This window comes from Oxyura jamaicensis, chromosome 2 (assembly GCF_011077185.1).
Source record: "Oxyura jamaicensis isolate SHBP4307 breed ruddy duck chromosome 2, BPBGC_Ojam_1.0, whole genome shotgun sequence".
NCBI lineage: Eukaryota > Metazoa > Chordata > Aves > Anseriformes > Anatidae > Oxyura > Oxyura jamaicensis.
The window spans coordinates 86,675,158-86,687,880 of NC_048894.1; the positions used below are offsets into that span (position 1 = coordinate 86,675,158).

General features: G+C 41.1%; 1 long non-coding RNA gene across 1 annotated transcript; it reads left to right on the forward strand.

The window, feature by feature from the left end:
• The first annotated feature begins 6 nt into the window (after window positions 1–6).
• Window positions 7–12,483, forward strand: LOC118161083. The gene is made up of 2 exons (XR_004747841.1): window positions 7–454; window positions 10,786–12,483. It is a non-coding gene; the product is annotated as an uncharacterized LOC118161083 (long non-coding RNA).
• Window positions 12,484–12,723: the final 240 nt, after the last annotated feature.

The following is a 12,723-nucleotide window of genomic DNA, read 5'->3' on the forward strand; positions in this document are numbered from 1 at the left end:
TCTTTGGCCGTGTAGAGGCACGGTTATACTTTGTCATCCGTAGTATTTCCACCTCGGAAGATCAGCTTACAGCCCGGCGTTACAGGGTGTCCTCAAAAAGAGAGAAGTGAAAGGGGAGATGTTATCTATCGTGACCGGCGCTGCAGAGTCCGTCAGGCATCACCAGCACTGCGTTGCAGGAATTCCTGGCTTCCGAAACACGCCGCTTCTTCCCCAAAAGTTCTGATACCTTGGCCCGACAGATACTTCTTATATTTAATCTTAAAACCGGAGACCGCCCTTAGAAACGTGATGCTCTACATCCAATGCCGAAGCGAAACTGGAAGGGTAAAGCTCATGTATTTTTGAACCATCTCACAGGCAGCCACCTGGCGGTCTTCCAGCATGCTCTTTCTTTAAGTGTGCTCACTGTTTCTCTATATGAGACTGCTGATCCATCAGTTAATCATATTGAGTAAGTACCTAAAATTAACTTTTAAATTATTAATGCATGAGAACATATCCGTTTGCCATGTACGTTATTTTAAAGGATCACAGTGTGTACACTGAGTGCCATTAGCGTTACATTTTGAAGACAGTAAATTGACTTGTATGGAAATCAGAATAGTTGATGGATTCCTCTACCAGTGCTTTTGACAATGAAAAAACATTCAATTGAATTATTATTAAGCATGTGTCTATACTTAAATTTCTTTTCTGATCTGTACGAAAATAGGAGACTGAGAAATCTTCACCGTATGATATTTTTCATTTTGCGGTGGGCTAGAAAACATAGATGAAGATTAGTATTGAAAATATTCTTCTGACAAATAAAAACACTAGGAGAGATATGTTTAGTTTCCTAGACTACAGCTGTGTCTTTCAAGACAAAACTGTACACTCATAAAATTGTTTATCAAAAATAGCACCATTAAAGCTGTTAAATGTAGAAGTCGCAATGCATCCTTTCCATGGCAGCGAAGGACATACGTATGGTGGTTATCTTCTTTTCACTTAGCTAACAATCCTCCGGAAAAACCTACAGCACGCCACATCATAGAAATATCTGCCTGAAAAAACAGTATTTTCTCTAAGACAAGAAATGTGATTTTCTGCAAGAAATAATGATGGAAATAACATTCTGCGACTGCATAAACATTATTTCTACTCAAGGACAGTCAACAAATGTAAGCACAAACATCAGTGCAGATGCTTGGTGCCTTCAGGACTTCTGTGCATAGGAATTTCACCCGAGGTTAAGTTTGCCCCAACTCCCCATCTTCATCATCATTGCAGTAGTTAAAGTAGAGGCTAGTGAAGACTGGAGGATGTGAACAGACCTCCACGAACTGGAGGCTCTCCTGCCATGCTCAAATCGAGGGCTCCAGGGGGAGCTGGAGAGGGCCTGGCTACCTTGCGGCTGCCCAGTTCAGAGCCAGTGGTACAACAGGGCTGAGCTTCTTAATTTATTCTCCAACTTGTTGCTCTTGAAGTATCAGGAGAAAATGGGAAAGGGCCTCTCTGCCTTGTTTACTCCTCAGAAAACTTACATTAAGTTAAGTTTCTCATGCGTTAAGGCTTCGGAAACAGGTCCGAAATACAAGCTGAATACAGGCATTCTCCATCTATTTAACGCTACACTTAGGGCTCAAGACCTCAATAAATGGTAGTTAAAGTTCAAGTACAGCGGCCTTAGTTTGCTTTGCACTGAGACTTAAACTCTGCAGGGTGACTTTCCCTTCTGGAACTTATCCAAATGACACTAAGCTTTGCAATTCAGTTAGCTCCACGAGAGAAAGAGGTCATTTTAAACTTTTATTAAATTGAATAATGAAAACTGCCTAATAGATACAATGTTTTCTTTAGAAACAGCCTTAGATTTCATATATATTCTGAGAATGAGCATAATTTTCTTTTCTATCACATTGATTTAGGAAATGAAAATCCAGTAGCGTAAGATCTGAAGAAGAGAGATCAGAATCTGGCCACTGCTTTCATTCTCAAAGGCACTTTCATGAAAGCATCATATGAAAGTCGGCACTGAGCATCATCTTTAACTAGTATGAATGCACTGATAAAAGCCTTCGGCAATCAAAAAAGGGTCAACGTGGTCATTATTACCTAGTAGGTATACAGGTGAAAAAGCTGACCAACCTTTGAAATGATAATAAGTTTCTTTTGTCACAGACCAAGCTTTTCACCTTAAATAGACAGGAAGTCTTCTAACACATGAGAATTTTTAATAAAGTTAAATCTAAAACAAAACAACTTAAAATTAATATTTCTGTTGCTTTTACTACAGCTGAATCAAATGCTTCAAATATTTTTAAAAGCTATCCAGAAAAAATAAAGGAAGTTTCTGTAATGTTAAGAAAGGGAAAGGAAACATTCTTCTACTTTTCTGCCTACATCTTTCTTTTCCACTGCACTTCTTTTATTACTGTACAGTGGTGTTTGAAAGCTGAAAGTAGAAGGGAAATGCTCAGAAAAAAATAAATGTTTATAAAAACATTCACTAAATATATCTGTATGAACTGAAGGCTACAGATTGTATTTCAATATTCAGCAAAAACCTGACATTTTCAAAGCTTTACATTTTTTTTCCCCAGTATTCACTCAATTCTGTTTTCACCTGACCCAGCAGAAACTCTACCGAGTACGTTAATTGTAGAAGTTTAAATTATTCATTTTCTGCCCGGTTTTTATTATCACGAGGTTTTCTTAACATTAGCTGAGAATAGAAAAGTCTTTTTTTTATAGTCTTTTTTTTTTTAAAGACTAACAATGGGAAAAATAAGAGCTATGGCATAACCATAACTGAATAAACTCTCTGTGTTCATTGACAACATTGTGGAGATCTACTTTTTGTTGCTAGGTAAGTTATATCTCTATTTACAGCTTTTTCAAAAGGCTGAATAGTCAGGGACATTTTGTAATTTGAGATGGAGTTGTAAGCTCCAGTGAAAGATATGTGCTCTTTCTTGGCTGTGCAAAATAGAGCAGTTACACAAGGTGGTAGAAAGGAGAAGGGAATTCTAAGAGACATTGGTGATCCAAAGAGAAACTGCATTTAAAAAATGAATACGTTTAGCCCACTGTTCTGCAAAAACACATCTGTTCCCAGTGCTAGCCTGACAATTAACTCACTAATTCAACATTAATGACTAGATATTACTGTATTCTCTCAGTTCTGTTCTAGAAACATGGGTACTTTTGGACATCAAAGACGTTAAGTGAAATGACATGTTAAAAGTGTTTCGCTTTTTCCAAATCAAAGTCAGCTGCTTTCCAGATGCATAATTTTTCAGCCGGGATGCCAGATAACACTAGATGGGAAGAAAAATTCAAAGTTATACTGTGATAGGAGGAGAGTCGGATCAAGCTATACTCTATATTCTCATTTTTGACAAGAGAAATTGGGATTTATTCAAAACATGCCGTGCTCATTCACAGCTTTGCCACCGAGGAGGAGAGAACACAACTGGAGCTGTGACTCAGAATGAAACCCAGCCACATTAAAGTCAGTGGCAAAGCTCTCAGTGAGCTTAGCGCGACCATGATTTCATCTCAAGTCTTTTCTTGGTTCCGGGGGGGGGGGGCCCGCGAATAAAAATAAAGACAAAAAGAAAATCTTCAATGCCATAACTTGCCCTGCATGCTGAAGCTATTAGGAGCATATTTTCACCAGTCCCATAGCAGGATCTTCCAGCTAGTGCCATCTGAAAACCAGAAACGTTACAGAAATGTAAACAGGAAAGGATTACATAGAGGTAGGTTTTACCCAGCTAAGAGAAGAGACATAGCAATCCAGCTGCACTGGACCCAAACCAGATCCTCCCTCGGTTTGTGCACCAAGCCGTGTGCAGATCCCAGCACCCTCTGAATTAAAATGCTTCTCTGTCCCACGCAGCCTTGCGAGGTGTCAGCGTGTCTTTTGGTGACTTGTACAGCATGAATACAGAGCCGAGGCTGAGCCTGGTCCTCCCTTGTCCTGCAGACACCGCCAGGCTTTACAGCGGCCACTTCGCATCTCACACCATGCTCCAGTGCTCACCGATGCAAAGTTCTGAAAGCGTTCTCATCGTGTGGCTCTCAATGAGCAAAACTCAGACTTCTGACTGTCAACGCACGTCTCCGCCGTCCACAAACTTTGCATGATGCCCACTTTCAGATGCTATGCGAAAGGGCAGCAAACTGATCCATTTCACGGTGACAGGTAGGTCTGTGGGCAGGTTCTGGCCCACAAAGAAATAGCAGGACCAGCTGGGCAAGGAGCGCTTCCAAGGAATATCAGCATCTGCTCACATCCCTTATCAGTCTGCCAGGCTGCCTGGCACACAGCATCTTGTGCCACTGGTGTAAAGAAAGGAAAGTATTTCAATGTACTGGTGGAAACGTCTACAAATAATGCTTCTTACCCATATTTGCTAGAAAACTATTGGTTTCTTAAGGAATAGAAGTCTTTGCGTTCTTCTCTCCTGCATTTTCAAGGCTGCCTGTAATTTTAGGCTTGCAATGCATATTTAAGTCAAAAGGAAATACCTAGCTGAACTTTCAAATTGTTTAAATGCACTGGACTTCTTGTACTTAGACTGCAATTCCAGCGGGACTCCCGTTTTGCTTTCCTGGCACGGGAGATTACCAAAAAAAAGTCTCCGAACCCAAACAAACCTACATCTTATTATCATCTAAATTAATCCCTTGTCATAAAGTTGTAATGCCTCACAAGCACTCCTCAGCCAATTAAGCAAAACCTTTCTCACAAATCACCTGGCAAGAGGAGACTCCCCTGCTCCATCCATGGCAAACAGTGGATAGATTGCTTATGCAAAGTATTGAGGACTTACATTAAAATACAAATTGTGTCTGCAGTGATTTAACATCTTATCTTCTACAAATCTTGTTTATTTATTAGACTATATGAGAAGAGTAGGAAGTCATTCTCCCTTTTAAATTATGCCCTTTTGTATGGAAAAATATTTAATCAGCCAAAGGCATGAGAATGACCCTGAGGCTTATCACAGCCTTCTAGGACAGGAGAGACCTGACTTTCACTCTCCAGAGGTTTGTTAGGTACTGGTTTAACTCTTCCTGCTCTTCTCACTTAATGAGTTCATGCAAAGCAGTTTCAAAAAGACAGACTGAAAGAATCTCGTGCCAGAGTATCACCAGCCTGGTGAGGGGGGTCAATTTCTTTGGAGGGGTATCTCACTTCCAGCAAAGAGAAGATATAAAACTTTTTTTTCCACTTGGTATAGGTCACCTCATCTAGAAGAAATGGGCCAGAGCTCTCATCTTTTCCCAGCTTTTGTACTAGGCTGAACCTGGTAGGTGTACTCAGAGAACGCCTCGGTCAGCTGAGGCCGCATTCCTCATCTGCAAATCCTGATGGGACCTGCACTTCAGCTTGTCTGTCCAGAAGCAGGCATTCACTGCATCGTTATTGTAGAGAAAGACTTGGAGGACAAATTGTTCCTTGTCACATACATCCTTTGTTAAGAGAGCTCTCTCTTGAAACAGAAAGGACTGCCTCGTAGTTGCTATCCTGACAAACGCAGATCTCTCAAATTACAAAGGTTGTTCTTTGTCAAAGGATGTCCTTTCCCTGACTGCCAGATATAAGCAAAAATCTGCATATATTCTTGGTGTGATTTGTAACATCCTTGGGAAGGAAAAATTTTAGAATTGCTCATTTGCCTATCAAAGAATGTAATTAATCTTAGTAAGGTCAATTAAATTTATTAAGGTGAAGTTGCCCCTAATTGCTTTCTTCTGATGCTTTCTCAGATATGAAGTAGAAAAAACAAAGATGTGGTACAACACAGTAGCGCAGATGTTCATCTTCAGCAGTGCTTGTAGGTCCAAGAATGTTGGCAGGTAGTGAGATGTCTGAGGGAGCCCTGCAGGACCTACAACAGCAGCCGAGAGGAGATCCCCTGGTGCTCCTCAGGAAGTTCTCACCATCTCTAACTGGAACTTGGGGGCAGGGAAGCTGGCAGCCCATAGCCCACAGTATAAATATGTATTCTATTTTTGCTGAACGTAGTAGCATAAAGGTGCACTCTTGCCTAATACTGTAAACCATTTGGACCTTGAAAAGGTTAGGGAATGTGAACTGAATCTTTGCAGAAAAGACTTTCAGGACAGCTACAACTACCAGGCAAGATCAGTTCCTTCTCCTTGACCAAACGCCTCAAGTTACACTTCCTCGTGGATATATGTACACTGGATGGCTAGAGGGCCAACAGGATTAGGGCTCCACTGAGGAGGGATGTCTTGAAGCAGGAATTTGGCTTCTGTGAGAGCACTTGCCTACTACAAAGGCGCGGGTTCTGCTCCAAACAGCCTCTGCTCTAAGATGACAAATGACATTTCTGGTCTTACATTGATTGCTTTGTAGGTTCTCCCTCCTCCCCCCACAAGATTTGGTGATCCTCTTACACTGGTTATTGTTTGGGAAGCATTTGAACTGACCTTTACTTCACCCATGCCTTAGGGATGAGATCATTTAGAAAATGCCATATTCTTAAAAAAAAAAAAAAAAAAAAAAAAAAAGGATGAAAAAAAAAAAAGACTTCATTCTGTGAACCACAACGGAGTGGCAACACAGCAAGGATATTTACAGCAAATCAATGAATCTTACTAATTACTATCCTCTAATTTAGAGGATTTACTTTTACAGTGGGAGGCAGGCTGCTGGTGGAGTGTTCCTTGCTCTTTAAGACCTAGAGCTACATATGTCATATTGTGAAAATGTGATACAAAATTGATTCTAAAAAATTGCCTTAACATTACTCACCATGAAGCAATTGGAATCAGGCCAGGAGCAGATGGCAACTCAAAAGGCAATCCTCTTCCTCCTCTAGAAGTACTATTACTTTGTACTTCAGTAGTGGTATTGATCTAAGAAACCTGCTGCTTTCTGCAAACAGTATCAAATGTGACTTTCTGCTACCCTGAAAGCACACTGAGCAGGACTAGCACGTGGGGTAACTGATGCGTGTGGAAGTCAGGTTTGCACCATTCCCATGCCCCCCAGTTCAGCAAGAGATCGCCTTCTCTGTTAGAAGAAAATGTCTAAGCATCTCCCCAGTCCCATCACCCTGCCACACGATTGGCACCCAAAGATCAAGCATGTGAAATCAAGGGATGGAAATCAGAGGGAGGGCTACTGCCAGAAGAGGCTTTCCCAAGTCCCATAAGGCAGTACGCAGCAGAGGTAGGACCCCGAACTGCCCACAACTGCGTCGTGCTCTTGGGCACACTGTGAGCCCACGATGCGTGCCTGCGTGCTCCTGAAGCTGCTTGCCAACCCGAAGCACCCCATAGACGAATTCAGCAGTTGTTTGAAGCAGGAACTGACATTTTGAAGGCGAATACCAGCCACGTATTATACCCTGCAGCACAGCTGGAGTCAGGGAACAAGCCCGGATGGTGAAATTCTCCACCAGCACATGTGCAGGTTTCTTCCCTAGTAAGGGCCAAGCTCTGCAGTAACAATTTTTACATTTTTACAATGGAAAAGGCAGGAAAGTTTTCCTGGTTCTTTTTACACCGATATAGTAACTGATAGAGTCATGATATTGAAATGTGAAGAATTTCAGCCCAAATGTTGGAGGATGGTATAAATAAGTTAATTTGAGAGTGGGAAAAAGCTTGCATACTTCTCAGACCTTATTCTATATGTAGTGAGGTCAAAAGCAAAACCCTCAAGCATGAGCAACATTGGGCACACAGCAGGCAGCTCTGTTGCAAATTACAGTGCATATCTGCAGCAGCAGATCTTGCGCTGGTATACACTCTGTATAGCAGCAGAACTATAAAAACATTGATCAGCCAACCATTATCTTCAGAACCATCAGTATATGTTGTGTAAAATACATGGCATGGTTTGCAAAGCTCACCATGCCACTTAGATTAGGCATGTTTTGAAGCTCACAAAGATGTTATTTTGTGCTTCTGGAAGGGTGATTTCTCAGAGATGTTTGAAAGCTGACTCCTACAAAATGGAAATCCTTTTCGAATGATCTTCACCATGTAGGTGAGCAAAGGAGAAAAAGAAAGCTGAACCAATGTCAAACCACATAGGAGACAAATATTGCACGTTTCTGGAGGGGCAAATCCCATTTTTCAACTACCATTTCAGAAAGTTAAGTATGCAAATAACAAATATACTTTACTTTGAGAAAAGAAAAAAAAAGAGAAAAGAAAAAAAAAGAGAAATATGTTTTACTTCATAGAATTTGGCTTAATCTGAATGTATTTCAGTGGCTGACATTCATGTCCTGACACGCTAGTTTTCAAGAAAACGGGCTGTATTATATCCTAGGCTGCAATTCTGGTCAGTGAGGTAAAAGTACAAGTTCAAGTTGGACCTGATTTCTTCATCTCTAAACTCTGCAACATGCATACTTAAGTCACTTTGTATTTTAACTGCTTGCACACTAGTATTTTAACTGTTCTTAATTTCTAGGAAACTGAAGGGAAATACTTTGAGGACTCTATATTTTTTGCCTACTTAAAAATTTTCCAAACATTGAGGCAATGAGATAGAGCACCTTTCTATTGCAACATACGGACTGACCATATTTCAATTTCAGAAATTGACAGAAATAGAAGTTTTTCTCCAGGATGATAAAATACTATCTAATTATAAGCTCACAGAAAACAAGCACTAACTGACCCTAAAATCCTAGTACTGGACCTTGAGGTCAGAGCAGGCAGATAGCCCTGATATCTGCAGTTGAAAGATCCTTTAATTCGGATGCATAGAGCACTGGCTGCGGAACGTGGTCATCATCATAAGAAAATGCAAACATCTGTTACCACACAATAATCATGCATGGCTATTTAGCTTCAACATCACATCATATGCATTTCTGCTGCATAACCAGGAATGGGTACCTGTGGGAAATAAAACTACCTCCACCCTGTGACAGGAAGGAGTCCACGGGGCATGCAGGAAAGGGAACAACAGGGAGCAAGCTGTGTCCTGGGAACACTGGTACAAACACTTGATGTGGCTGATATCTTGCAGACTGTGCACCCATATTCTAGGGATGGATTAAAACCCACAACATTTTTGCGTCACACCGTGTCACAGTGAGGCAAGGAGCATAATCAAAGATGAGGCCATTCCTGCAACGCAGAGCTAATATAGGACTGGAAGGCATGGTTAAATCCATGCTTCAGCTGACGTGGGATTTTATTTGCTTAAACAGAGACCATTCACTTACTCAGACATCTCTGCTATCTGCTGCATCCGAGTATTCAGTTACTTACATAAAGGAAGTAAATTGTCTTCAAAGACTAGCAAAAATCCTAGCCTCCCTTTCTCCTCGAAAATTACAGAAAACAGAAGAGTCTAACCCAACATGCTAAGTCCCATTATGTGTATTGCAACAGTTCACAGGAACTCTGATCACACAACACGAAGTCGTTGCACTGGTCAAACAGTGGAAGCACTTCATTAGCTGTTAGAGCTATTAGCCCATATCCCTCTTATTAGGTGCACCCCATAATTGAATACACTTGACCTCAAATGCAATCGTAGCAAGTCCAGCTGTCCTCACTTTCTCTAAGAGGAGGGTTTTGCAATATGGCCACACTGCTGCAAACACACAACACAAACATTAGATTTTGTGTTAAATAGAGCCTTGCGCGTATGATGACATTGGTATAGATATATCTGTGCAAACTTCCCCTGTTTGTTCTTGGGGAGCCCTAAGGACCACTGATAACAACAGGACGGGTTGGGACCACCTGGGTAATCAGGCTGCTAACCCTGCAATTGCAGGTAGTCATGGCAGGCAGAAACACTGAGTACTCAAGGACTCTGATCATCCAATTCAGCCTTAAGAAAGTCTCCTACTTAGTGTTCAATCCCTTTCATGAGCTTACCAAGCTAAATGATAAAGCAGTTTAAGTTACATCTCTCCTCTCAATTCTGCCAATTTAGAGAGCTGTATGGGAATTGCGCTCCTCAGGTAGTCTGCAGCCATCTTTTACTTTCCAGACTAAATATATTCACAGCCAATCTTATTTCCTTTCTGCCACCATTTGTCTGTCTGGTCTATTTGTGATTCAGTCGTTATTTATGACTCACCAGTGTGAAAGATAAGATTTGTGGCTTAGCGAGTGGCCTAATTGCCCAAGCGATGATTACATTAGAAATGCTCAAAAGGAAACATGTGAGTGCCCTTCTTAAAGTCCAATTAAGGATATATGTTTACATCTAAACAACTATAAATAAAAATTTTAAAATCCATTTGACCTGGAGTTTCCTCAATAAATATTTATGCTGTGTTTACTAATTACTGCAGCAATTTTCTCTCTGATCCTCTTGTTCAACATGTGTATGAGGAACAAGACAAGGCAGTGTCGATTATGCGATTATGCTGCCTTTGTTTCACGAGCCTCCAGCTGTGGGAGCGATCAGCTCTCCTGGTGTCTGTGCTGGACTGCAGATCAGATGAGCCTGGTGGAGCTGAGGGTATGTGGGGGACTTCCAGAGCAGCTGGAACAAATGGCCAAAGTTATCTTTGCTCCCCTGTTCAAGGCAGTATGTTCTGCCTTTGGTCCGTCAGCTCTGCCCCATAAAGGTCTGTCTGGAATTTCAGCTGCTTCTAGATGTTTGGATAACAGCAGTGGACAACAGCATTTTTTCCAAAATGTGCTTAGATCTCGTTTCTGCAATGCACTAAGCGCTCTGGGATGGAAGGCTTTGCAAGAGCAAAAATAAAAGCCTGTAGACTGTCTGGAGAAGGATGCGTTAGTATTAATTATTAATTTTTATTATTCTTGCAGGACAACCTAGAGTTTGTAGTGACAGATGAGATCTTCATTGCCCTCAACACCACAAAAATTTGGAGCAAATAGCCAGTTCTTGCCCCAGAGAACCTTACATTTTGGTTGAGCAATAGGAAACATTATCTTGGAAGATGCTATGTTGTTTCACAGCAGTCTGAGAAATCCTGGTTTCAGATTTTCTATCCACCACCTATTTCATGAACGTTATTTTGGGCTCTATCCTCAGCTGGCATAAATCAAACACTGGGCTACATAAGTCGGCAGAGCCGTGCTGATTTACGTTTGCTGCGTCACTTCAGTGAAGACAATGAAGTTATGCCAGCTGACATCAGCTCGGGATCTGGCCCTCAGCTGCTGTCGATGCCGTTTAGTGCCGCTCTTCTCTTTCTACCGCTTCCTTAGCCCTGCGAGATCCTTCTGGCTCACTGCAACGAGGAGCCAAGTGAGGCAGCTCCTCTTCCTGTGCCCAGCCTCCTCCCCCAGCTCATTAACTCCAGTAGGAACGGGGGTGTGGGAGGGGAGAGGATCCGGCCCTTTAGAGGTGGTTCCATTTATAAATATTGACTTTAATGTTAATTTCATGTAGTTGCTTGTAAAAGTCTTTTAGGCTGAAGCAGAAGGCATACTGCAGATGGCAAGGATATTTTTCACAGTTTTTACGGTGGATAACAATATACTTGACATTTTGCTCATTAAATGTGAGCCCTGGTATGTGAGTAAACATGCTAGGCATCTGCGCTCTAAAATTACCACTGCGAAAAGCAACAACTGAAATGTTTCAGTCAATAAATGTACAGCACAGAAGCAACATTCAGCAACTTTCTGAATGCTGCGCGCAAGGCGTGGACTCAATTTGCAGTATTACATGGAACACTCTAGAACCAACAAGGGAGAGATAACATATTGCTTTCACATCCGTGCCTTGGAGAGTGAGGACTGAATCTAAAAATCTCTAAAGTCGGTGTAAACACATGGCACACCATACCCATTGACTTCTGTTTCTAAGGAAATCGACACGTGCATAGTCAACCCACAAAACTACAGTGGAAAGAAAGGAAGGTAACATAAATCAGCTGAAAAAATAGTTGATCTATAGAGGAAAAGGCAGTTCGCCATTGCAAAGAAGAGCATAAGAAGGAGTGGAAAGACCGATGTGCAGTGCAATGCAAGCAGTAGTGATGAGTGTCCAGCCAGAAGGAGATCAAGGAGAATGGATAGCACAAAATTGGTTCTTCTCCTTTCCACTACAGCAAGTTTCCTGGTCCCTGTCTTTGGGTTTTGGCCTAAAGAAATGGAAAAAGAAAAAAAGAAAAAAGAAAAGTACAAAAGCTCAAATGGTAAGAAAAGCCGGAAGGCTAAGGTAGCTGTAGGATCTTAAACTAGTACGTGCTTTTTTACTTGTGTTTTAAACATTCTGGAAATTCTGCCTTCAGATGGCTGCAATTCTGAACAGTGGTGAGATAAAACAAAACGAGAAGGAAAAAACAATTAGCTTAAGACATCTTGTAATGTGCACAAATCCAAGCTGTTCCAGAAACCAATGTCATGTAGGCAAAGATAGCAAGTTCAAATTTAAATAACAAAAGATATCTAGATTGAAGTAAGAGGGAGACTGGTGTCTCATAGTTTTATTCATGGATTTAGTATATGTTTTGGCACAGTTCTTCTTGAGAAGACAGCTAATTTGATATTTAATTCTGTAATGGAAATAGGTGTGAAGAAACTGAGATACCATATGAAACAGTGATTTATATTAAAAAAAAAATAATAATATTTTTTTTAAAAAAAAAAAAAAAAAGATCAGGAGCTTTAAGGTAGTGCTAACTTCTTCATTAGCCTCTCTCTCTCACAGCCATATTGGTCAATACAACGTGTTCTTTTATTTCCCATAATACATAGATGTTCCCTCCCTTTTCTCACTCCTTTGTCTCCTCT